The following is a 26,917-nucleotide window of genomic DNA, read 5'->3' as shown; positions in this document are numbered from 1 at the left end:
TCCCCTCTTATTTCAGGGCTGTAATGGGCTAGGTTTCCCAAAGGTGGACCCTAATGTTGTAATTCATGTGCCAATAATTTATTAAGTAATTGTTCCCAAAGGAAACCTGTAAGGAATTGGGGAAGCAAAAGAGGGAAGAGGAAGGAACCAAGCCAAGTTGCAAGTTCAGACAAGTCCCAACCCAAACCAAGCCTGATCCTGTGGGGAATTCTGGCGTGTGATTACACTTCAGACCTGTCTCCACAGTAGGCAAGAGAGGTGGGCTGTCATGTTTCCTGCACCAGCTGGTGGTTGGCTAAGACTGCTTTGCGGGGAGGTCAATTCTCAACCATCTCTAGCTCTCTGCGCTGAGGGTAGATGGGCTCTAGTAACCCTCTGGCTTTTTTTTTTTTTTCTTCTTTTCCTGAGGAGCTGCAGGTTCTAGCTATAGAAGCAAAAGAACAAAGAAACTGCAAGAGGGGTACAATGAATCTTGGGTTATCAGATTAAGCAAGTACAATTACAGGGCAAATAATCATTGAGGTTTGTATTTGCTATTGATCCAAGAGTCAAATTGAACTGCCTCCTGTGTTATACCTCATACCCCTAACAGAAAGAGTCAACTTATTTGTGGAGCATAACAAATAGCATGGAGGACATGGGGACTTAGAGTGGAGAAGGGAGTTGGGGGAAATTGGAAGGGGAGGTGAACCATGAGAGACTATGGACTCTGAAAAACAATCTGAGGGTTTTGAAGGGACGGGGGGTGGGAGGTTGGGGTACCAGGTGGTGGGTATTATAGAGGGCACGGATTGCATGGAGCACGGGGTGTGGTGCAAAAATAATGAATACTGTTATGCTGGAAATAAAAATAAATAAAAAAAAAAAAAAAAAAGAAAGAGTCAAAGGGGTCTGAGACATCTGGCTGTATTCTGAGAGTGTGTGCTCAATGCCAGAACTGTGCTATCAGAGGGACCTTGCTGGTCCTTCACATTCTGCTTTCACTCATTACACATCCTTTTTCACATCAACACCATCAGTCCTTACAAAATGTGATCCCTCTCTTGCTCAAAAATGAGTGATGAAAGGGTACTGAACAGTTCTTAGGGCAGTCTGTTTCTTTATGAACAATTCTGGTGGCTAGAAAACTTCCTTGCCACTTTCCATTGTTCGAACTAGGAAAGGCAAGTCTAATCGTGTGTTATAGCCTTCCTAGGTATTTGCAGCTGTTATGTTTGGTTCTGCTTCATGCTACAAACCCCAGATTCCATCCAATGTTGTTATATTACTTTGCTTCTAGAAGGTTTCAGGTTGTGTCCTAGATGTGAGCAACCCCAGTGTTCATGGGTATGGGAACCTTACCTATTTTGGTCACTGACATATCCTAGAGTAATAAGTAGGAGTGAAGTAAATAATTCCTGTAGGTTGAAAGCAGAGCTCCCCTTTGTTAATGTCCCTCTCCACAGTCATTATTCTTACTTAAATTTTGTATTGAATTACATTGAAATGAATAAAGAAAGAATAAATAAATAGAAAAAGAAAGAAAGGGTAACATTATTACTTTTTCTTGAGATGAGTGGAGTTTTGTTACAAAACTGTTTCCATTGTTTCCTATGATTGCCCTTGATAGTTTTCTCTTTCGGATGCTTTTGCTCATAAACATAACCTGATTTTCCATAGGGCCACCAAAGTTTACCCTAAATCTTCCAGCTGAAAATGAATTTTCCCAATTCCAAGTGACACTCCTTCAAACCTAATATTTAGGGACATTGCACTAGAATTAAACAGGCAAACAGCTATTTGTTCTAATTGTTTTCCCATAAGGCACTGAACCTGTCAGTGTACATTAAAGTGACTACAGAGCACCCAGATGAAAAAATAAAAATATCATCCAATAGTTGGCATTTTAATTTAACTTTTAATTTTGTAATAAAGAAAAACAGAATCATAAATACAAGGAATAAACTGGTGGTTTCCTGAGGGGAAGGGTGAGGGAGGATGGAGAAACTTCCAGTTATAAAAATAAATAAGTCATGGACATGATAAGTACAACATGGGGAATATAGTCAATAATATTATAATAACTGTATGGTGACAGATGATAACTACACTTATGATGGTGAGCACTTGATAATGTATAGAACTGTCACATCACTGTGCTGTACATGTGAAGCTACTACATTTTATGTCAATTATACATCAATTTAAAAATTAATTAATCAATTATATGCAGTGCAAAGTAACATGGAGAGGTCTTGAGTATCCTTCACCCTGTTTCTCATAATGGTTGCATTTCACATAACAAGAGCACAGTGTCAAAACCCAGGACTGGTATGCCACTAGGTGTTGGGGTCAGGTTCCCCACGAGAGAGCTGACACTGGGGTGGGCTGTGGTTTTCCTGTGGTGTTTGGCTGGAGTTGCCTAAAATTATATGTCTTCCTCGGCTGTCCCTTTCTTGGCCTTTTTAGTAGGCGGGAAGTAAGGTTTTCTTGGCTGTGCTCATTGACATTTCTGGGTTATGTCCAGCATATATTAGGCAAGAGGAAATGCAAAGATAAGACATTCCGCAGTCCTAAGCTTCCTAGCAGACTTCCTTTCCCTGTCCACTTTTCTCAGTCTTCTGTTTGTTGTATATATGATTTTAGCTGTTCTTAGTAAAATGCATAGGTAGAAGTGTGTCTACTCCACACTATTTCCAAACCAGAAGTCTTTCAGACTTGCCTTTTTCCACTTAGATGCTTGATTTGTCCAAAAAGGTAAATCTTTTTTTCTTTTTCACATGAACAGCATCAAATTAAGTGCAGCATCAAATTTAGGTACAAAAAAACACTTTTAAAAATTAAGGTATTCTTTATTATACCAAATAATAACCTTACTATTTTAAATAAAGGAAAGGTGGTGAAGAGGCCATCCCTGGTGAAACAGGATCCAGAGCATACATCTTGACATGCCATCCTTCCTCTGGTTCCCCTGACATTTATTTTTAATCTGAATATGATAAACGTCAATGATATTCCTCTCAATAAGATTGGGAGCTTAAGCAGAGAAAGACCTAATGCTATGGGAAGGTGCTAGCCAGGTTCACTTATGTTGTCATGGTGACAGCAGAAGGAAGGTGGAGATTGTTTACAAATGTCTCAAATCTCTTATAAAACCAGTTTGTGGGCACGGCTTCTCAATCTCCCTCTGCCTTTTACCACCTTGAGCCCCTGCACAGATATCCTCAATAGGTAAGACCAGAACCACTGTCTCACATGAACCTATTTTAGAAATACTTTCTAAATGTAACTGGAGGGTATTATGCTAAGTGAAATAAGTCAATCAGAGAAAGACAATCATCACAGGGTATCACTCATATGTGGAATGTAAGAGGATCATAGGAGAAAGGAGTAAAAAATGAATGGGAAGAAATCAGAGAGGGAGACAAACCACAAGAGACTCTTGAGTATGGGAAACAAATTGAGGGTTGCTGGAGGGGAGATGGGTGGGGTAACTGGGTGATGGGTATTAAGGAGGGCACGTGATGTGAACACTGGGTGTTATAGCAACTGATGAATCATTGAACACTACATCAGAAACTAATGACTTTAAATAAAATAATAATAACAACAATTTAAAAAAAGTTTCTACCAATTAGTAGTGATTCCTGTATGTTCCTTTAAATTAAATATCCCTTCAGTTCATACAGCAATTAAAAATAATTTTTTAATGTAATGACTGATCCAGATGAGAATCACCGACTACTGAATCCCCAAGCCATTAGAAAACAGGTGGTTGAAAAACAAAATATTTGAAGATGCTGAAGAGTTCCTGCAGAGAGTCCTTGCTGATTGCAAAAGGACAATGTATCTTCAGGATGGAAAATCTGCTAGTCCACACCTGGGACAACAGGTGTTATTGGCTTCCTTTTTTTTTTTTTTTCCTTTTTAAGATCTTATTTATTTATTTGGCAGAGAGGTAACACAAGCAGGGGGAGTGGGAGAGGGAGAAGCAGGTTTCCTGTGGAGCAGAGAGCCCAGAGCTGAGAGTCTGAGTGGGGCTTGATCCCAGGACCCTAGGATCATGACCTGAGCCAAAAGTGGATACTTAATGACTGTCACTTAAGCGCCCCTGTTATTTGGCTCCAAATGAATGTGAAGCACACAGCATCACCTATGAAGCATTCTTGCCAAAAGTTTACTCTGAATCTAAAAAATCACCTAGATTAAATTTTCAGAAAAAAAAATTGTCAGTTCTCAGAAAACATGAGGAATTGAGGGACTCATTAAATATCCAACAAGAAAAAATGATCTACAAATCCAGAATGTTTGGCCCAGAAAAAGTACGTTCAGACTTTTAAAACTAGAGATCATGGGGGAAAGCACAGACTATTCTAGATTTAAAGAGAGTAGAGAGTCATTAAAATGCAATGTAATGAATAAACTTTGTATATTAATTAGGACAAAAACTTCCTAGAAGATATGTTGGGACAGTAGTTATTATACCAAATTCAGGATGGTCCAAAAATAAGGCGATATTCAAGAATTAGTGTTAATTTCTTTAGCTATGATAATGGCATTATATTTAGACCATCTTTATTCTTAGGAGATGTTTACTGAAATATTTAGAATTGAAGAAGTGCCATATATAACATTGAAATGGTTTACATATAAATATGTGAATAATAATAACAATTACTAAACTGCTTGGAGCATAGATTCAGCAAACTATTGCCCATGAGCCAATTCTGGTCAACTACCTATTTTTGTCCAGAGCTAAGAATGGATTTTACCTTTTTCAATGATTGAAATAAATGAAAAGAATAAAAATATTTTTTGGCATGTAAAAATTATATGAAATTCAAATTACAATGTTCATAAACAAAATGTTATTAGAATGCAGCTACACTCATTTATTTACATATTTATGGGTGCTTTTGCACTACAATAACAAAGCTGAGTAGTTGAGATAGAGACTGTATGGCTTACAAAGCCTGAAATTTTTTACCAGTACATTAAAAGTAAAGATATTGAAGTGCATAGAACATAGGTTAAGTGACTTGCCCAACCTCCTCCTCGTCGGAGGTGAGCCTAACCATTTGGATAATGATGGAGGTGAACCTAACCAGATAGATCCCTGACTCTTGTCCACTTCTGTCCTCATATTTCTGTTCCTGATGAAACAATTTTTAAAATATTTGTTTTTCTCAGTTGAGATCTAAAATAATAATAATCAGTGTTCAGAAAACTTGTTTTTCCAGTGTTCCTAAAACATTTTATATAGGTTTTGTTCCATATTTGCATCTATGTGAAAAATGTAAGTACACAAAAATGCATAATAGTGAATACCTCTGGAGAAGAAGGGAGGAATTAGTCCTGGGAAGGGAAGAACAAAGAGGGGAGGATTAAAATGTACCTGCAATGAGATTTTTGTTGGATTTGAATAAATCATGTCAAAATGTTAACAGTTGTTCATTGTGGATGGTGAGTATATTACTTTATTCTGTTTGCCTTTTTGTAATGTTTAATTGAAAGAAAGGAAGATCTTAGTATTGCCTCCATAGATGGTCTTCTCCCTAGAGCACTCCCCATGGGGTCTGTTACTGCACTGCTTCCCTTGTAATATTTCTGTTCTGGAAGATAAAGACTCCTACTTTTACTAGCCCAGAGCACTCCATCATCTCTCGATATTTTGCCAAGTCCCTGTTTACACTTTAATAATTAGTCCTTTAGTTAAACTCTCCTCTCCTCAAATTGTTCAATTTTGAGACAGAAATACAACAGGATGTACAATTTCCCCACTATTGTTTATAACTTTTTCTGAATATCCCAGTCAAAACAATTTCATAAGAGGAATAAGTGACATGAAAATATTGGAAAGTACATGGCAAAATTATTATTACTTATAAATGATATGATGATATACTTGTAGAGTTAAAGAGACATCAGTTACAACAATAAAAATTGAAACATTTTACTAAGTAGGTTTATTAGAAAATTATAATAGGGGTGCCTGGATGGCTCAGTCCAGTAATCATCAGACCCTTGATTTTGGCTCAGGTCATCCTCTCAGGGTCATGAGATCAAACTCTGTGTTGGGCTCTGCACTGAGCTTAGAGTCCACTTAAGATTCTCTTTCTCTCTCTCCTTCTTCCTATCCTCTCCCCCACCTCCATTCTCTCTCTGCTCTCTCTCTCTCTCAAAAAAAAAAAAGAAAGAAAGAAAAAGAAAACTATATGCAAAATTAATAATTATATACAAAGACCCCCATTAAAAGTTAATGGAAGCAAGAGGGAAGAATGGGCAGGCAGAGCACAGGAGATTTTTAGGTCCTTGAAACTACTCTGAATGACATTAATGGTGGGTAAATGTCATTTATACAATTGTCCATCCCCATAGAGTGTACAACACTGAGAGTGAGCCCTAATATAAACTATGGAGTTTGGGTGATAATGATGTGTCAATTCAGGTTTATCAGTTGTAATATAAGTACCATTTGGTCAGGTTGTTCAAAGGGGAGGAGATCATGCATTTGGTGGAGAGGGAGTATATAGGAAATTTCTACCTTCCTATCAGCTTTGCTTTGAACCAAAAACTGTTTTTAAAAAAGTCTATTAAAAGATTTTTGAAACAAACAAACAAAAAAGTTATATAAACTGTTGTACTTTTAATGCAACTTCTTGGAGCAAGAAGGAAAAATTAATATTTTAAAAATATTTTTAAAGATTTTATTTATTTATTTATTTATTTATTTATTTTATTTGAGAGAGAGAGGGAGGGAGCAAGCACATGAGTGAGTGGCAGAGAGAGAGGTAGAAGTGGGTTTCCCACCGAGCAGGGAGTCCTACGGGATCATGACCTGAACTGAAAGTGGACGCTTAACTGAATGAGCCACCCAGATGCCCACCCTTTTTTTATTTTTTAAAGATTTTAGTTACTTATTTGAGTGAGAGAGAGCGAGCAAGCAGATGAGAAGGGAAAAATTTATATTTTATATTACTGTGTTATACATGAAGACATTCCATTTCTTTTTTTTTAAGATATTTGATTTCAAACATCAAAAAAGATGAATGGGAGAAATTATATGAACAAGGATTTGACTAACAACAATCGCAGAGAACTTCACTTACAATTTAAAAGAAGCAATAAAATTATAATAAAAGTGTTTCCAGCTCCTACTGAAATAGAGTGAGCTCTTTGCCCTCTCTCCCCCTGTAATTACCAACTAAAGTGTATGGACAAAAATACAGTAAGTAACTACCTTAGGACTCTGCCAATTATATAAACTAAAGCACATGGAATATGGAAAGGAGCTAAAACTTGGGAACCAGGAGGGGAATGAGGTTCCCATACTGTTTTGTTCTTATGGCTTTTAAGTAAGTATGGATCCCCATTGTGGAGTCATACATCAGCTAAGTCTGAAAGTCTGACAAAAACCTCAACTTTTTAGAGGTATCATGGAAAGTGTCCCTTGTGGTCTGATGAGGGTAGAAGTAGCCTCTGGTGTCTCTGTGTGTGTATGCTTAGTTACTTTTTTTAGCCCTGTAGCTTTGCCCCAAGAGCAGGCTCCCAAAATGGAGCTATTGCTGTAGCAATGGCAAGAGTACTTAAAATTTGTCTGACCAGAGGAACCAGAAAAGGAACCTTTGAAAGGGGCCAAAGTTGGGACTCCTACAGAAAAGACAACTGAAGAAGGTGATCCCTTTATTCTGTGTATAGCCAAAACATCCCCAAGCTACAGATGTTCAGGACAGACCCAAACCAGCATATCAAAGGCTTGAGAACCAAACCAAGATTTAAATTACCACTTAAATCTTAAATGAATGCATTAATAATAGACCCAAAGCAGTGAAACAAAATGTTTGAAACAAATCCAAGATTGGAACTAGAACTCAGAAAACAGAACAGAACCTAGGGTTGGACCCCATCTTGGTTGGTGGGCTGCCAAAATGAAAATATTAACATTTTCCAGGAATTTGAACAGGACTGAAACAGCAGAACATAATACTCAAAGACTTTAAAGCAACAAATGCAACTCTGTCAATGAAATAAAGACACACAATTAAAATAAATGGAAAGAAGTTTTCAGAACAGAAATTAAAAACTCAAAAAGAAGCAAATAATAATTAAAAATTTAAAATATAATATTTGTAATAAAGCATTCACTGGATCAGCTTAAGAGCAGAATACAGATGATTGAAGAAAGAGCCAGCAAATTTGAAGGTTATTCAATATAAATTATCAGTCTGAAGAAAAGAGGGAAAAAAAGCCTGAAAAAATAAATAGAACTTTGAGGAAATAATATTTATGTGGAAAAATATTAATAAAACACTTGTCTAACATTCATGTTACTGAAGTCCCAGCAAAAGAAGAGAAATAAATTGGTGAAGAAAAAAATGTGTTAATAGTGTCCCAAAACTTACCCAAACTGGTGAAATCCATAAACGTTAAGATTCAAGAAACTCAATGAACCTCAATGAGATAAACTTTAAGAAAATCATGCCCAAACACATAATAAGCAAAAATCATGATAAAGAAAAATCATGTGAACAACTAGAGAAAAAAGAAGACATACAGAGGAACAATGATACAAGTTAACACAGATTTTTCATCAGGAAATATGTGAAGCTTATTTATTATAGACAGATATAAAAACAGGTTTTGATAGATAAAGAAAACATATATATTACATAATATATATTTATGTAGTACAATGAAATATTATGCAGCCATTAAAAAGGAAGGAAATCCTACCATTTGTGACAACATGAATGGGCCATAAGCCATTATACTAAGTGAAATAAGTCAGAGAGAAAAAGACAAATAATATATAATTTCACTTACATGTAGAATCTAAAAACAAACAAACAACTCATACTCAAATACAGAGAAATTGAATATTTTAGCATTTGGCAGGGGCAGGGATATAGAAGAAATGGTCAAAGAGCACAAACTTCCAGTTATAAGATGAATAAACTCTGGGGATCTAATGTATAGCATGGTGACTATAATTAAAAATATCATATTGTATACTTGAAAATAAGAGTCAATTTTAAAGTTCTCACCACACACACACAAAAAAGTAACTAAGTGAGATGCTGGATATGCTCAGAAATCTTACTATGGTAATCATCTCACAATGCATATGTATATCTAATTATCATGTTGTACACCTTAAACTTACACAGTGCTATTATGTCAATTATATCTCAATAAAACAGGGTGGGGAAAAAAAGAGAAAGGAAAACACAAACAAGCCAGAAAACAGTGAAACATAATCATTGAAAGAGTTGAAAGAAAAGGATGTTAAGTCCAGAATTCTATACTTAGCAAAAATATCCCTGAGGACCAAAGGAAAAATAAATGCATTCTCTGTTAAAAAAAAAAAAATCAGGACACTTTGTCACCAACAGAATTTCTTCAAAGGACAGTCTGAAGACATATTTCAGGATTAAAGGGAAATTTGTAATTTAAGAAATGAAGAAGAACGTCAGAAATAATAAGTGTTTGGATAAATATAAAGGACTATTCTTTGTTTTTTGTTTTTAGATCCCCAATACAACTGAAATTATACGGTATTTGTCAAAAAAATGAACAAACAAAACCTTGACTCTTAAAAACAGAGAACTAGTGGTTACCAGAGAGGAGGTGGGTGGAGGAGTTTATGAAATAGATGAAAGAAATTAAGAAGTACAAACTTCCAGTTATAAAATAAATAATGGGATTTCATCAAGATCAAAAGCTTTTGCACAGCAAAGGAAACAGTTAACAAAATCCAAAGACAACTGACAGAATGGGAGCAGATATTTGCAAACGACATATCAGATAAAGGACTAGTGTCCAAAATCTATAAAGAACTTAGCAAACTCAACACCCAAAGAACAAATAATCCAATCAAGAAATGGGCAGAGGACATGAACAGACATTTCTGCAAAGAAGACATCCAGGTAGCCAACAGACACATGAAAAAGTGCTCTATATCACTCAGCATCAGGGAAATACAAATCAAAACCACAATGAGATATCACCTCACACCAGTCAGAATGGCTAAAATCAACAAGTCAGGAAATGACAGATGCTGGCGAGGATGCGGAGAAAGGGGAACCCTCCTACACTGTTGGTGGGAATGCAAGCTGGTGCAGCCACTCTGGAAAACAGCACGGAGGTTCCTCAAAATGTTGAAAATAGAACTGCCCTATGACCCAGCAATTGCACTACTGGGTATTTACCCTAAAGATACAAACGTAGTGATCCAAAGGGGCACGTGCACCCGAATGTTTATAGCAGCAATGTCCACAATAGCCAAACTATGGAAAGAACCTAGATGTCCATCAACAGATGAATGGATCAAGAAGATGTGGTATATATACACAATGGAATACTATGCAGCCATCAAAAGAAATGAAATCTTGCCATTTGCGACAACATGGATGGAACTAGAGCGTATCATGCTTAGCGAAATAAGTCAAGCAGAGAAAGACAACTATCATATGATCTCCCTGATATGAGGAAGTGGTGATGCAACATGGGGGCTTACGTGGGTAGGAGAAGAATAAATGAAACAAGATGGGATTGGGAGGGAGACAAACCATAAGTGACTCTTAATCTCACAAAACAAACTGAGGGCTGCTGGGGGGAGGGGGGTTGGGAGAAGGGGGGTGGGGTTATGGACATTGGGGAGGGTATGTGCATTGGTGAGTGCTGTGAAGTGTGTAAACCTGGCGATTCACAGACCTGTACCCCTGGGGATAAAAATATATGTTTATTAAAAAAAAAATTTTTTAAAAAGAATAAAACTAAAAAATATATAAAAAATGATATACTTAAAAGTATTGAAATAATCCATAGGCAGGCAGTAGAGTTGGAATGGTAGAACAAAAACCAGAGAGACTAAATAAAAAAAAATTAAAAAATGATAGAAAAAAATTTAACTATCTCACTAATTACATTAATCTAAATGGTCTAAACATACTTACTAGAAAAGATAAAGACCAGATTTTGAAAAATAAGACTTAACTATATACTGTTTATAGGAAACCCACTTTTAATGTAAAAAAGAATAAATCATGACCATGTAAGTTTTATAGCAGGTATGTGTGGTTCATTCAACATTCAAAAAGTAATTCATCATATCAACTGAATAAAGGAGAAAAAGACATGATCATTTCAATAAATGGTAGAAAAAAATAATTCAAAATCCAACATCTATTCATGATAAAAATGCTCAGCAGATTAGGAATATAAAAGGACTTATTCAACACTGTAAAGGACATCTGTGAAAAAGCTACAGCTAACAACATACTTAAACATGAAAGATTTGCAAGTGTTGATCCAAACATCAGAAACAAGGCAAGGAGTCCAACTTGTACCACTTCTGGAGGTTCTAGTCAGTGCAATGAGTCAAGCAAAAGAAAATGAAAGGCATAAAACGCATGTGGGTGGGAAAGGAAGAAATAAAAGTGTCACTTTTCACAGATGACATAATTATCCACATACAATGCCCAAGAAGCTGTAAAAAAGAGAGAGAGAGGAGTGAGAAAGATATTAGAAGAAATAAGTGAGTTTACTAGAGTCAGAAGATAAAATGTCATAAACAAAAATCAATTATATATCTAATTAGTAGCAATGAATAGCTGTAAAATCAAATTTTAAAATGACCACTTACAATAGCACCCCAAAACATGGAGTAGGTATCTAACAAAATATGCACAGGGTCTGTATGCTGAAACCTACGAAACATTCATTTAATTAGTATTTAATTAAATAATTAAGTAAAAACCAAAGAAGACACATGGTTTTAACTATAGTAGATTTGTGTATTAGAAGACATTTCTGAAAATAAATCTATTCATTTGGTATCAAAGCAATTGACAGCAGCATCCAATATTTTAATACCGATATTACATTTATATGGAAAGTAAAAGGAACTAGAACATCTGAAGTGATTCTGAAAACAAAGAATATATTTGGAGACTCTCACTATCTCATTTAAAAACCTATTGAAAGCTTATATTAATGAAGATAGTGTGATGTTGGTGAAATGATAGGCACAGAGAACAAAGAAATATCTTGGACATATTGTGGGTTTAGTTCCAATTCAGCACAGTAAAACTAACATGGCAATAAAGTGAATCAAATGAATTCTTTTTGATTTCCCAGTGCATATAAGAGTTATGTTTACACTACACAGTAGACTCTTAAGAGTTCAATAGCATTATGTTTAAAGAACCAATTTACATAATTTAAAAATGCTTTATTGATAAAAAATGGTAACCATTATCTTAGCTTTCAGCAAGTTTTAATCACTGATAAAAATCACTGTAACAATTATAATAATAATGACAAAGTTTGAAATATTGTGAGAATTACCTAAATCTGACAGAGAAACATGAAGTGAACAATTACCATTGGGATAATTGGTGCCAATGAACATCTTTGGCACAAAGTTGTCACAAACCTTTAGTTTGTTTTAAAAATGTAAAATTTGTGAAGTAAAATACAGCAAAATGTTATTACATGAGGTATGCCTGCATAATAAGTCTAGAAATAGACCTTTTTAAAAATATGTGGTCCATGATTATAAAGGGGAAGAAGATTTCTCAAAAGAAATCATCCTGGAACGATTAGATGTCTATATGCAAAACACACATGCACAATCATTGCCCATATCTTACCATTTCAGTGTCATATACTGATATTACAGATCATAGAAAAAAAATTATGGACCATAGTCATAAAAGTAAAACCTAAACCTATGAAGCACCAGGAAGAAAGCATAGAGGAAAATCTTTGTGACTTCGGGTTAAGAAATGATTTCTTAGATAGAATACCTAAAGCATAATTCATTAAAAGTAAGTTGATATATTAAAGATCATCAAAATCTAAAAATTTCTGTTCTAAGAGAATAAAAATATAAGCCACAGACTAGGAGAGAATATTTATAAAACACATATGACAAAAATGTTATATTCTGAATATATGATAAGATGCCAGAACACAGTAAGAAAACCAATGACCCATTAGGGAAATACAAATTAAAACTACAATGAGATATCACCTCACACCTGTTAGTCAGAATGGTTAAAATTAACAACACAAGCAACAACAAATGTTGGTGAGGATGCAGAGAAAAGGAAGCCCTCTCATGCTGTTAGTGGGAATATAAACTGGTGTAGCCAATCTGGAAAACACTATGGACATTCCTCAAAAAGTTAAAAAAAATAGTTATCCTATGATACAGCCATTGAATTACTAGGTATTTACACAAAGGATACAAAAATACTGATTTGAAGGGAGGCATTCATCCCAATGTTTACAGCAGCATTATCTCTAATAGCCAAACTATGGAAACAGCCCAAGTGTTCATCAACTGATGAATGGATAAAGATATATATATATATATATATATATATATATATATATATATATATATATATCATATATATATATACACACACACACACAATGGAATATTAGTTGGCCATATAAAAGAATGAAATCTTGCTCTTTGCAATGACATGGATGGAGCTAGACAGTGTTATGCTAAGCAAATTTAGTTAGTCTGAGAAAGACAAATACCATATAATTGCACCCAGTGGAATTTAATAAACAAAAGAGATGAACATGGGGGAAGAAAGAAAGAGGAAAACCATAAAATAGACTCTTAATGACAGAGACAAACGGATGGTCTGTGGAGGGAGGTGAGCAGGGGATGAGATAAGGAGGGCACTTGTGATGAGCTGAGTGTTGTATGTAAGTGATGAATCACTAAATTCTACTCTTGAAACCAATATTACACTATATGCCAGCTAACTGAAATTCAAATAAAAACTTGAAACTAAAATAAAAATAAAAGAAAATAATAAAGGAAAGAAAAAAGAAAATTGATAACCTAATAACAAAGAAGCAAAAGATCTAAGCAGCATTTCACCAAAGAAGATAATTTGGATGGCATATAAGCATGTGAAAAGAGGTAAAACATCACATTAGGGAAATGCAAATTAAATCACAATGAAATAACACTACTACATATGCAATAAAATGGGATAGGTAGATACAGATGATTAATGATAGATAACTAGTTATCTAGTTGTGGATATGAGAGGCATTTGTGCAATATTTTGGAACAACAGTTTTGTGAAAACTATTAAAAATTTAACAAACACAGTCTTAGACACAATAATTCTACTTCTGAGAATTAGTTACCATACAACCAAGCAAAGATGTACAAGGATGTCCACTTAACATGTATATATGTATGAAAGTTCTATATCCATTAAAATGTGAAAAGAATCCGCAAGAGATTAACTGTAGTGAGAGCTAAATAAGAAAGTAGGAGTGGGGAGGAGACGTTTTCTTTTTAATCTATACTCTTCTCTAATGTGTGATTTCTTTCAAACTTTTACCATATATTTGTATTTCTTCTATAGTTAAAAATCTAAGCAACTGAGGTGGATGCCAATTAATATGCAGTGGAATAGGCAGGATGAGTTATCAGCATTTGGCAAATTGAAGGATTCCAATTTCCAAGTTGACACACTTTTGGAAAACTGTAGTCCAGCAAATTGCAACGTACCATCTGTTTTTGGCACTCTGTCAAATGGAATGTGGTGCCTAAAATAGTGTCTCTGTTTAATAAGTGTAATTTCATCACCTAAGGCTATGTTCTTTCTGTCATTGTGTCAGTGTAACATAGTCCTTCCCCCATGCGCTGAAGCCTGGTTCTCCACAATGGGTATTATAATGTCATACTTTATTATCCACCCCTCTTTCAACCTCTTACAACTTTTTGAAAAAGAAAAACAAAAAACCTGCTACGTATTTTCTTCTGTGTTTATTTGGGTACAGTGCTTACTGAAGTACACGCAGGCAAGATAACAAATATCGTCTGTGTCCCCCATGCTCTGGGTGTCCACCTCAGCTTAGGGCCTCCTGAACTGTTGCCTTGATTGTAACAATAGACTTAAAAATTGGTCTCTGAAGCTCCAATAATCCAATACATCTCTCAAACCTGTTATCCATGTAGCACCCAGAGGGAAATTTCTAAAACATAATTACAGCCATGGTACTCCTGTATAAACTCTATCAGTGCCTCCCTGTTGTTACCAGATGAGTCTTACCCCCTTCTGATGACCCCAGCCTCATCGCTCATCATTACACGCTCTCTAATAGATGCTCCAGTCACAGAGAAATTCCCAGCCACAACACACCCCAAGGCAAGGGCATACTCTTCTTTTTCTCCTCTAATACCTCTACTCCAGCTCACGTTGTTCTTCACCAGATGCCCTTCTTGACCTAAGTCTGAGTTAAGAGTTCCTCCTCATAGTTTATTTACCACCCTGTGCTTCTAGCAAACCAAGGGACACCTGCATCATCCAATTACATGCCTGAGCTCCCAGTTATTGTATAAGCTCGAAGGGCTGGTACTCTACCTAATCCATCTTCCTATCTGCTCTTCAGAGCACAGCATCTAGAACAGAGTTGATATTCTAAAAAAAAAATGCTTGCTTAACTAAATAAAGAGATCACCCTCAACAGTGGAGAAAGCATCTTCTTTATATTGATGTTTAGTTGCCTAGAAGTCGTTAAGATGACCATCATATGGAGCAACATATTTCAATCAATAGAAAGAGGTAACCATTGATCAACTATTTTTTTTTCACACACATTTCATTTTTTTCTTTTTTAATCATTATTTATTTATTTATTCATATTTTATTTCTTTTCAGTGTTCCAGAATTCATTGTTTATGCACCACACTGAGTTCTCCATGCACACATTTCAATTTTTAGTGCAAGAAACAAATGCAAGCAAGTTGGACATTTGCTAACCGTTCCATGGATATGTATCAGTCAATGCATAATTCATCTGCTTTTAAAACAGTTGTCCTAAAAACTATCCTAGGATTTACTCACCTTTCAGTTGTGCCACTTTGCTTTATTTTCTGTATTTTATTGGTGACTTTTCACTGAATTGAATTACACAATGTCTCAGATGAGCCATGAATTCATTGATAATGAAATCTCAATCAACCAGTGCATTTATTAGACAAGCATGATGTGGACTGTCAGTAACTTGCTGAACTGAGGCAGCTAGAAATGATCCAGAAAGTCTATGTGCACATGGGAATGATAGAGTCCTTGGGTTTTTGTTGTTGCTGTTGTTGTCTGTTTGTTTTGGTTTGTTTGTTTCTTTTTAAAAGAATAACAAAGGAAAAAAATCCAAAAGTTCAGAGGGCCAGACAGAGATTGTCCCCTTTGATGTCTGGCCAGCTAGATCAATGATGTAACCATTCCTCTATGTACCAGACAGAGGCTGAAACCACTGAGATAGGCACCTACTGTGCCCTGTTCTTTTGGTGTTACTCTTCTTGCTCAACAAAGGAGTGCATTGAAGTACACTTAACAAAGGGAGGTTAGGAGTTTGCACAAGGAACCCAGCTAACCAGTGTAAGAGGCAGCCTCAAACTCAGCCCCAGTGGCTCCAAGTAAATGTTCTGTGTCCCTTGCAGCCCAGTCAGATGATAACAGATGTGAGAATGGAGGTAAAATGCTGGCACACTGTAGATATCAAAAGTGTGAACTGACTCCATGCTGTTCCTTCTTTTTATTTTTAGACCAGGATTCAGCCATTTTACAGAAAGGGCCACATTTCATTCTCCTGCCAAAGAAAGGGGATAGACATGGTGTATAGTCTCTAGCCCCCACCCATCCTCACACTTTCCCACTCCAGCTGTGGGTGACTTCTGTGAGCAGGTAGCACTTCAGGATCTAATCTGTGCTGGTTTAGCATCAAGTCTGCTCTGTTGCAAATTTCACTGCACATTCTCTCTCTCATTTCCCCTACAGGTCCATGGCAGCTCATATACTGATAGGATCAAAGAGTGCCTCATTTACTTCTTCACTCTTGACCTGTCACAGGTGAAAAGCCAAGACTCCCCTTCAAGGACTCACCCAGAGCATACACAGCAGGCTCCAGCAACCAGAGTGTATGAAATACATAGTGCTTCTGCTCGGCAATTTCTACTTCTATGTTGCTAAGACTGCCCATTTATTTATCTCATTTAACAGTGGAATATTCTGTGGAGCTGAGAATCAATAGGGAAGCAGATGTCAGAAGTCATTGTTTCCTCGATTTACTGAATGTTGTGGAACCTCCTATATCTTATTTAACACGATATATTCCTAGTCTTCTTGAAATAAAGAGGCGCCATTATTAAGACCCCTTTTACAACACTGGATTTTCTCCATAAAAATTCACAAAGCCTTGTCTACAAAACACTCTGTGGTATGTGCTCTGTGCAGTACGGTTCGTTATCTGAATTTAAGAGCAATATTCCCAGAGGTTCCAAACCTTTGTATGCTTCAGCTCATCTTCATTTATATTCAGTGCAGCTGTTAGCAGCAGCTGTTGGCCCTTATCAGACTACCAGGGCTTGTTAACAGCAGTCCCTGGCACCTACAAGTCCTCTTCTGTTTTACATGCATAGTTTTCATGGAATGGTCACTGGAGCTCAGTAGAGTAGATATTAAGGTGCCCCCTTTAACAGTGGGTGAGAGGAGGTCTCAGGTGTCTGAGAAACAAGGGCAAGGATACAGTCTCTAAATGGACTGAGAAGATACTTGTTACTCTTGCTCTGATGTCACCGGCAGCACTGAAGGTCCTAATTTCATCCTCTGGGCAGTCATGAGAGGGTTGCAGATGTCACACTTCCAGGCAAAGCCCGCATCTCCTTGTCGTTATGCTGAGATCTACATGCTGTGTAGAGCAAGCACCATCCAGGAACGCAGGGAGGAAACATGACAAACTCTTAGGAAACTCTTCTATGTTTACAGAAACCCACATTCTAACTGGCGTCCCAGAAAGTCAGACTCAATGTGCATATAACTATGTATACATAAAATCCTGACAAGTTTACTTATGCCGAATGGACAAGAAAAGACTTCCAATGTATTATTGATCATTAAGTTAGGCATAGTATAACAACCAAGCTCATTACAGCTATGCTGACCCTAGCAGCCTAATGAGCAGGAGAGGTAACTCCATCCTGTAGCTATTGACCACATTGGCTCTCATTGTTTCCTATCTTTGCTGTAATTACATATCTGCATACGGAGACTGCATATATCATGTGCATCTTTCTGGAGGAGGAACAGTGTGTACTGGCAGACGGTCCTCTGACACTAGAATTCTCTGAGCTTCCTACTCATGCATACATACCAATTAATGGTGTGATTCAGCCCCAGCTCAGAGAAGAGTTGACTTTCCCTGAGTCAGGTTTCCCTTCTCCCATTCTGGTACTGCAAAGTTAAATTCACAGACCATAGCATGGCTTTTAAAGATAATATATCCTTCTTCTTCTTCTTATCCTACTCTGCTTCTTATTCCCTGAGGCAGCAAGGGATGAGCACATCACAGGGCAACCAACACACGGAAGATCAGCACAGTCCATCCTGAGGACCCTAGAGGATAAGCCCATGTCCACCCTCAATAACACAACCCTTCTCCTCCAAGACCTGTCATCCTGAATAAAAGAAAGAAGATGGGGGTCCAAGGAAGTGAGGTAGGTGGGAGGTGCTGGACTCCATACGGGAAAGAAATAGTGTGAATTGCCTTAATCGGGACTCAGTGACCAAGGGTTGGCTATCTTCTCTCCAGCTGGGTTGACAGAAGCATTTCCATGCCTCTCTGCCAAAGTGCTGCCCCTTGCCTAAGAGGTAGTTTTGATCATTATAAACTTCTGATCATGTGTCAAAAGATCCATAAATGCTTGGAACAGGATGAAGGAAACAAGATTTCAACATGATCTCCTACCCCACCAAGAAAATAGTTTGGAGATTGTAGCTGTCAGAAAACCCAGTATGAGTCAAGTGTGAGATTGTGTTGTCTTTCTCTCCTTCCCCCTCTCCTCCCAATAGCTTAGGGTATTTAGGTGGCAGTTTATCTAGAATGCCTTTAATCTATGCTGACCACACAATAGCAGGAAAATAGCATCCTGAGTTAGGAAACACATTCCAGGAAGGAGATGGCCTTCCTGGAGACACTGACAAAAACAACCAGGTTTGATGAGCTTGGAAGCAGACTAGGGGAACTACCACTTTGTTTAGCCCACACAGGGTTTCAAACATGATTTGAACTTACATTTAAATTTAGACTATGTTACATACAAATCTGGATTCTAGGTTTTTTTTTTTATCTTAAATATTCAGAAGAACTAATTATACAATTCCATTTTCCCACAAGACAATCATGGGCCAGAAAGGAGTAGAGCTGCTGCTTGAGATGGAGTATACACTCCCAGCTTGACTCAGACCCTCACTAGCATGTGTCTCCTCAGCACTGAGGTTGCCAGTCCATTATCAATTACCCCCAGGTGTGTGACACTCTTCTAAAGGAAATATATTTTTCTGCTCTCATCAAAAGCAGCAAAATTGAAAGATTTCTAAATGAAGAATATGCCCATATGTTTAATGCAGAAAGCAGGCTCACTTCATTCTTCTATTTTACTTGCCTGAATTCTGTAAACTATTTAAATTTTGGCCCTTCAAGTATTTTGCCTAAGAAATGGCTAAAAGATATAGGAATAATTAACCTGAAAGAGAGAAGATTTGGGTGTTTCATGAGGTTAGAGTCAGTGCATGTAAGATTGTCACAAGGGAGAAATACTGGATTGACCTGCAAAGTCTCATGAAATCCACCAGGGAAAGGGGTTCTGCTCAATGTGAAGCAATGAGTACTACCAGATATTTTTTCAGGAATAAAATAGGTATCTGGAGATTACAATGAGCCCCAGTCACTGGTGATATTAAAACAGGAGAATACCCCTGAAAAACCAGGATTCAGATTGAACAAGTGAGTGTGCAATTATACCTAACTAGAGATTCTCACCTAGGTCAGTGCAGTCTGGACAACTTTGTAGATGGTCTTCATGGGCCCACAGGTCATATGAAATTATCTATAGATGTGGAAATAAGATTCTCAAAAGAAGAAAATATGTAAACCTGGATCCTTACAACTCACTAAGCATCTCAACCCCTCCACACTCAATCAAATCTTGATATTTGACTTTCCTGATAAGGGCTTACCATAGTGTCTCATAAAGCATTCAATAGCCAACTTTCTGCAATTGTAGTGATTGACTATGGCCACATAGCCCAGCCAATAGCTTTGCACTAACTAGATAATAAGATGAATGACATGTTAGCTTCACATAGGTCTGTAACATATCTGATGAGCAACAAGAGCAGTGTTTTCAGGTGCCTGTCCCCATATAGATTTATTTGGGCACAAGAATTAGAGCAGCAAAAATGTTTGGAGAGATCTAAAAACCGTGACTCAATACATTAACATTTTTCTATTGGGAGGCAGTACCATTCAATTATTACCCTATTATTCAAATGGAATTTTGCTTTATCTATTCTCTTGAAACTCAGAGAATAAATATGCTATTAGTAATAATAAAATGGGGAGGGAATATTAACTCCCATCAAGGGAAGACCATATAATACCCTACTCTATTCCCTCTGAGCATCCAGAAAAATGGGACTAAGTATACCATTTTAAATCTGTTTAAAGATTGAAGGCTAAACAAAACAAATAGAAAAGGATAAAGCCAAGATCCCGTGGAAGAACAAAACCTTGAGAAGTAAACCCAGAATTTGGGCAGCCTCCCCATAGGGACATCTGTCTATTCTGGAAGACCTGGGAAAAGGCACAGAGGGGCAGTGGCACTTGGACAGCCTGGTGGGCCCAGGAGAGTCAATATTAGAGTCCAGAGCCCACTCAAGCAGGATGTGATAAACCACCTACTGTTTAGCTTAGAACACCAGAGAAAAACACCCTAGGACTATTAAGGAAAAAACAAAATTGTAAGATTGGAATTGTAATGTATGGGGAGGTAAAAGATATGACAGTAATAGCAGAAAGGATGGAAAAGAGAAGTAAATGAAATTTAACCCCTGCAAGTGAAGTGGGCTCTAAATAAATGAAATATGATCTTGACTGTACATAGACTTTTAAATTGAGTTAATATGACATTGTATTAGTCCAAGGATAACCACGCAAACAAAACAACAACAGAACAGTAAAACGGACCAATAAGAGGGCAATTATAAGAAAGAGTCTAACTCAGTTTTTGATATTTGACTCTTTTAAGCCTCCCTCAACCCTTTTCCTCTCCAGCCCATGAACGGACAAACTGAAAAGCAAGCTGAGGAGCCCCCCGGTTAGTGTCGGTGGGGGTGGGGTCGTCAAACTATGCAAAGCCCCAGTTTGCACAAGAGAAAGATCTCCATGACCCCACCCCATAATTGCCAAAAAACTACCAATCCAATGCACTTTTGCTGCCTAACGCCACTTTTGTATAAGGCACATAACTAGAGGTGCCTCCACAGGGTGCGGCCCAGAATAAAGATGGCGCCGGCTTGCCGTCTCTTCCGGCCAACAAGGCGCCAATTTCACAGTTTCGGTTCCTGAAACCTATGGCACTTCCTCCTCTCGCCCGATCTTATTGGCTCTTCCCCCTCTGTCCTCACTTCCCTTCTGCTGCTCTATATAAGGTGTGCCCCCGCACAATAAAGTGAGATCCTGCTTCGACAGATCCCCCGAGCCTGGTGTCGTCCGTTGGTGCGTCCGGGTTCGTGACACTCGCCATCCCGCTCAGCCCCAGGAAGGTGCCTCCGGCTAGTCTGGTCGCCTCCACCCCTCCGAGGGAACCCCAACACTTTTGGACCAGCTTAGGAGTCTGTCCTGCTCTCCCCAGAAACCCTTATTATGTGACTAATATTTTGTCACACCCTCTTGGAGTGTGTGACATCATCAGTCCTAATATTCAGACCAAATTTGGGATGGTGACCCTACCCACCCCTACAGAGAAACTCCAACATCTATGAAACAAAACAAACCCAAATACTAAAAATAAAGATAGATTGTATATCTGATATAAAAATAATTATAGGAGTTTGTTATTAGCATACTTCTCCAAAGGAAATGCTGCAGAGTATTCTTCAGATAAAAGAAAAGACTCCCAGAAAGATGATCAAATTGAAAAAAGAATGAAAGGCAATAAATGTTTGGGTAAATTGAATTAAATATTAAGTATATAAAAATAATGCTAGTTTTTAGAATTTAAGATATATATCTTAATATTTTATCTATACACATATAGATACATAGAATTTAAAATTATATGTACACTCTATTTATGATAAATGGTATTAAATAGTTTTAATATTTTTGCATTGTCTCAAGAGAGAAAAAAATATTATTATCATTTTTTAAATATTTTATTTATTTATTTGACACAGAGAGAGATCACAAGTAGGCAGAGAGACAGGCAGAGAGAGAGAGGGGGAAGCAGGCTCCCTGCAGAGCAAAGAGCCTTATGCGGGGCTCGATCCCAGCACCCTGAGATCATGACCTGAGCGGAAGGCAGAGGCTTAACTCACTGACCCACCCAGGTGCCCCGAGAAAAAATTATTGATAACATTAGAGACTTAGAAGTCAAGATTTTTGTTGTAATCTCTGGGTTAATACCAAAACAAAGAATGATAGAAGAATATGAAACGTCTAAGAAAATAGAGAAAGTGGAATACTAAAAAATACTCTGAAGAGAGGCAAGAAATATGAAAAATGATTTATAATAGATAGAAACATAGTAAACAAGTAATAATAGATCTAAATGCAAATCTATTTTTAAATTGACTACTTTCATCAAACATCAAAGATTTTCAGACTAGAAAAAAAAAAATCATGTCCCAGTTGCAAGACATTTTTATCCAAGATATAAAAAGTCACAAAGATTGAAAGTAAAGAGAGAGCACCTGAGGCCCAATTTTATATTCTAAATTTAAAGGCAAGGCACCTTTTAACTTTAAAATGAGTAAAGAAAGGATTAACAGAATTACAAGAAATATAATCAAGTCTACAATACTAGGAGATTCTAATATATCATTCTGCACCTGGTAGAACAATCACATCAAAAATAAAACAAAACTAAGAACTATGAGGACATAAAAAATTTGAACAACAATAGTAGTTGATGTAGCTGGCATATGTGAAACACTGCCATCAATAACTACAGAATACGACACAAGATTTCCATGCATTGACAGAATATTTAACAAAATTGGCCAAGCGCTGTACCAAAACCCAGAGCTCTACTAAATTCATGTAATTGAAATCATACAGAATGAGTTTTCTGACCACAAGGCAATTGAGCTAAAAATCAATTACATATATAACTAGAAAATCTACATATGGAAGTTAAAAATACTCTTCTAAAAATACATGACTCAAAAAAGAAATCCCAATGGAATCCAGAAAACAATTTGAAATGAATTTTAAGAATAAAATTATACATCAGAACATGTGAGCTATACATGAAAATTTATAGAAAAGGAGAAAGGCTAAAAATTAATGAGCTTATCAGAAAACATTTTAAAAAAGACAACAAATTTAGCCCAAAAGGAAGAAGTATGGAAATAATAAAATAAATGCAGAAATCAATGAATTAGAAAACAAATGTACAATAGAAAACATAGAACAACCTAAAATTTAATTCTTGGAAAGACTAAATAAAGTAACAAGTCTTCCCTAGTGAGATTGATGAAGAAAAATATATATCCAGGAGTACAAAAAAAGAGATCACCAGAAATATTATTTTGATTTTTTAAATGGGGACATCACAAGGCTATTACAAATATCATAGGAGAAAATTATAATAACACTGGTGCCAATATACTTGAAAATTTAGATGAAATGGGCAAACAATAGAAAAATACAACTAATAATAGAAAATGTAGAATCCTATAATTATTAGAGAATTTGAAACTGTAATTATAAATCTTCCCCAAAGAACTCCAGGCCCAGCTGGTTTTACCAGTTAATCCTGTCACAAATTTAAGGAATAAAACCCACCAATCTTGCTTACTTCTTTTATAGACAAGAAAAAAATAGATTTAGTAATCTGCAACCTGTTTTATATAAAATCATCATAATTTTAATACTAAAATCTGACAAATGAAAAAGGAAATTAGTAGAAAAAATTACAGGTACAACTCCTCATTGAATTTAGCAATAAAAATTATAAGTAAAATAACAGCAGATAAAAACAGGCACTACAATAAAAAGAATTCTTAGTAACAAAGTTTATTTATTCCAGGAGTGCAAGATTAATTTAAAACAAGTGACTTATTTAGAAGTTAATTTACCAATTTGAAAGAAAAATTATATAGTTATTTCAATGGATGCAGAAAAAAATAGGGTGAAATCTAACACACACTATTATAAACTATCTTAGTCAACTAAGACGAGAATCCCCTTGATCTGATGAAGAGCAGGGCTCAATTTCCTTTCATTTGAGATTGGAAATGAGACAAGAAATGCCTGTTCTCTCCACCACCATTCAACAATGTATCAGGAGTTCTGCTGGTTCAATAAGCCAAGGGAAATAAATAAAAATTTAAATGTTTAGAAGAGAAGAGATAAAACAGTCACCTCATTTTCAGATTATAATGATATTTGTAGAAAATCCCACGACATTTAGAGATAAATTATTAATACATGAGTTCAACAAACTTGCTGATCTAAGGTCAATAACAACAACAACAACAACAAAACAGATTAACTAAAATTCTATGTACCACCATCCTACCAAGAAAAAACAAATTGTATGATATGACACAATTCATAATGATAAAAATGTTAAAACATAGGAATGAGACTAATGAAGATATGCAAAATATCTACACAGAAGTTTGAAATATTATTAAAATAAATTGGAAAAGTTCTAAATAATGGACATACATGCCAAGTTAGTAGATTGGAAGACTCAATAGTCTGAGGATATAAATTATCCCTAAATTGATCAATAAAGTCAATTCCATCCTGATCAAATGCCAACAAGATTTTTTTGGGGAGGAGGATTTGAAAAAAATTCCTTTTAATATGGAAATTAAAAAGAGCAAGATTTGTTAAAGAAGAACAATTGAAAGATTTTGTCTCACAAATATTGACCTATAATTAACCTAGAGTAATTAAAATAGTATTATTGACATAAGAATTATGAAAAAGATTCATGGAAGAGAAAGTTGAGAAACAAACTCGCATGTATATGGACACTTAAGTTCTGATTAATTTGGTACCAAAATAATAGAGAAAAACATAATTTTAAATAAATATACTGGGTCAATTAGCTATCTACATGAAAAAAATTCTGACCCTAAGTTATGGGCTGAATTGTGTCCCCCAAAATTCGTATGTTGGAGTCCTAACCCCTAGTATTTGGAATCTGATTCTCTCCGGAGATGAGGGTCTTTACAGAGGTAATTAGTTAAAACAAGGACTGTAGGGTGGGCCCACATCTAATATGACTGGGGTCCTTGCATAAACAAAGGAAATATAGGCACAGCCACACACACAGGGTATACCATGGGAAGATAGGGAGGGAATCAGCATCTATAGGCCAAGAAGAGAGGCCTCAGAATAAACCAATCTTTCCAGGACCTTGATCTCAGACTTCTAGCTTCCACAGTTATGACAAAATATATTTCTATTGCCTTCGTCACCCAGTGTGTGGCACATTGTTATGGCTGCCCTGGAAAATTAATATACCCTAAATTACATCATTCACAGGAAGTAATTCTGCGTGGATTGTAGCACTTAAGCCAAAACAGTACTGCATATGGAGATATTATGGATAATATCTTTACAACATAGGGGTATCAACTGCTGTTTTAAGCCACGAAAAGCACTGATGATCATGAAAGAAAACATTGATAACTTGGACTTTACTAAAATATGAGGTTCAGTTTAAGAAAAGATACTATTAAGAATGTTTAAAAGGCAAGACAGGAAATGGAAGACTATATGAATAAAACATAAACAAGCAAACATGAAAATACTTGTACCCAATACGTACAAAGAAATGGAAAAAGAGAGAAAAGAGGTAAAAGAAAGCCTAATAGAAAAATTAGCAAAAAACTTAGATACACACTTTGTAAGAGAATGTGCAAGTATGTTAGTCTGCTCAAGTAGCTATAACAAAATACCATAGACTGGGATGCTTAAATATCAGACATTTATTCCTCACAGTTCTGAAGGCTGAGAAGTCCAAGACCAAGGTGCCCGCTAATTCAGGCTCTGCTGAGGACTCGCTTTCCAACAGGTGACTTTTCCCTATGTCTTCCCTTGACAGAAGGAGAAAGAGAAAGGAACAGAGAGAACTGCAATCATAGGGGTCCCACTCTCCTGCCTTTATCCAAACCAGTTACTTTCCAAAAGCCCCACCTCCAAATATCAACACATAGGGGGTTGGGGTTTCAACAGATGAATTATAAGGGAACAAAAACATTCAGCCCATAACACTGAGGATTGATAACATGTGAAAGGGTTCTTGCCTCTTTATTAATCATCAGGAAATGCAAATTAAAACCACCACGTGATACCAAGACATCTGCACCAGAGGGCTAAAGTTTTTAAGACTGACATTTGCAAGAGTTGGTTAGGAGGTAAAACAGTGCATTTTCATGTGCTGTATCTTGTGCAACTACTTGGGAAAGAAGTTTTGTTTATAACCTGCTTTGGTTGAAGATTTGCACATCCTATAACCAGGCGATGCTAGTCCTATGTATATGCCCAACAGGAATATGCCTATGTGAAGGAACAGTCAAGTACATGGGAACATCCACAGCAGCTTGTTCATGATAGTCTCAAACCATAAACAACCCACTAGTTCTTCTATGTGAGATTGGTTCAACACATGTGGGATATACATAAAGGTCACAAAGCAACAAAAATCAATGAAATGTAGCACCATATGACACGGATGAATATTACAAATATAATATTATTGATTGAAAGAAGTAAGATGTGAAATTATATATACTGGATATTTCCATTTTATGAAGCTCAAAAACAGGAAAAAAATTAACTGTAGTGTAAGAATTTAGGACCAAGAATT

General features: G+C 36.3%; 1 long non-coding RNA gene across 1 annotated transcript; it reads left to right on the top strand.

Moving 5' to 3' along the window:
- The first annotated feature begins 3,124 nt into the window (after positions 1-3,124).
- Positions 3,125-26,113, top strand: LOC116589902. Its single transcript, XR_004285439.1, has 3 exons — positions 3,125-3,210; positions 18,355-18,520; positions 26,050-26,113. It is a non-coding gene; the product is annotated as an uncharacterized LOC116589902 (long non-coding RNA).
- The last annotated feature ends 804 nt before the right edge of the window (positions 26,114-26,917 follow it).

The sequence above is a fragment of the Mustela erminea genome, chromosome 5 (assembly GCF_009829155.1).
Source record: "Mustela erminea isolate mMusErm1 chromosome 5, mMusErm1.Pri, whole genome shotgun sequence".
NCBI classification, from domain to species: Eukaryota; Metazoa; Chordata; class Mammalia; order Carnivora; family Mustelidae; genus Mustela; species Mustela erminea.
This window is presented reverse-complemented; position numbering and strand designations above follow the sequence as displayed.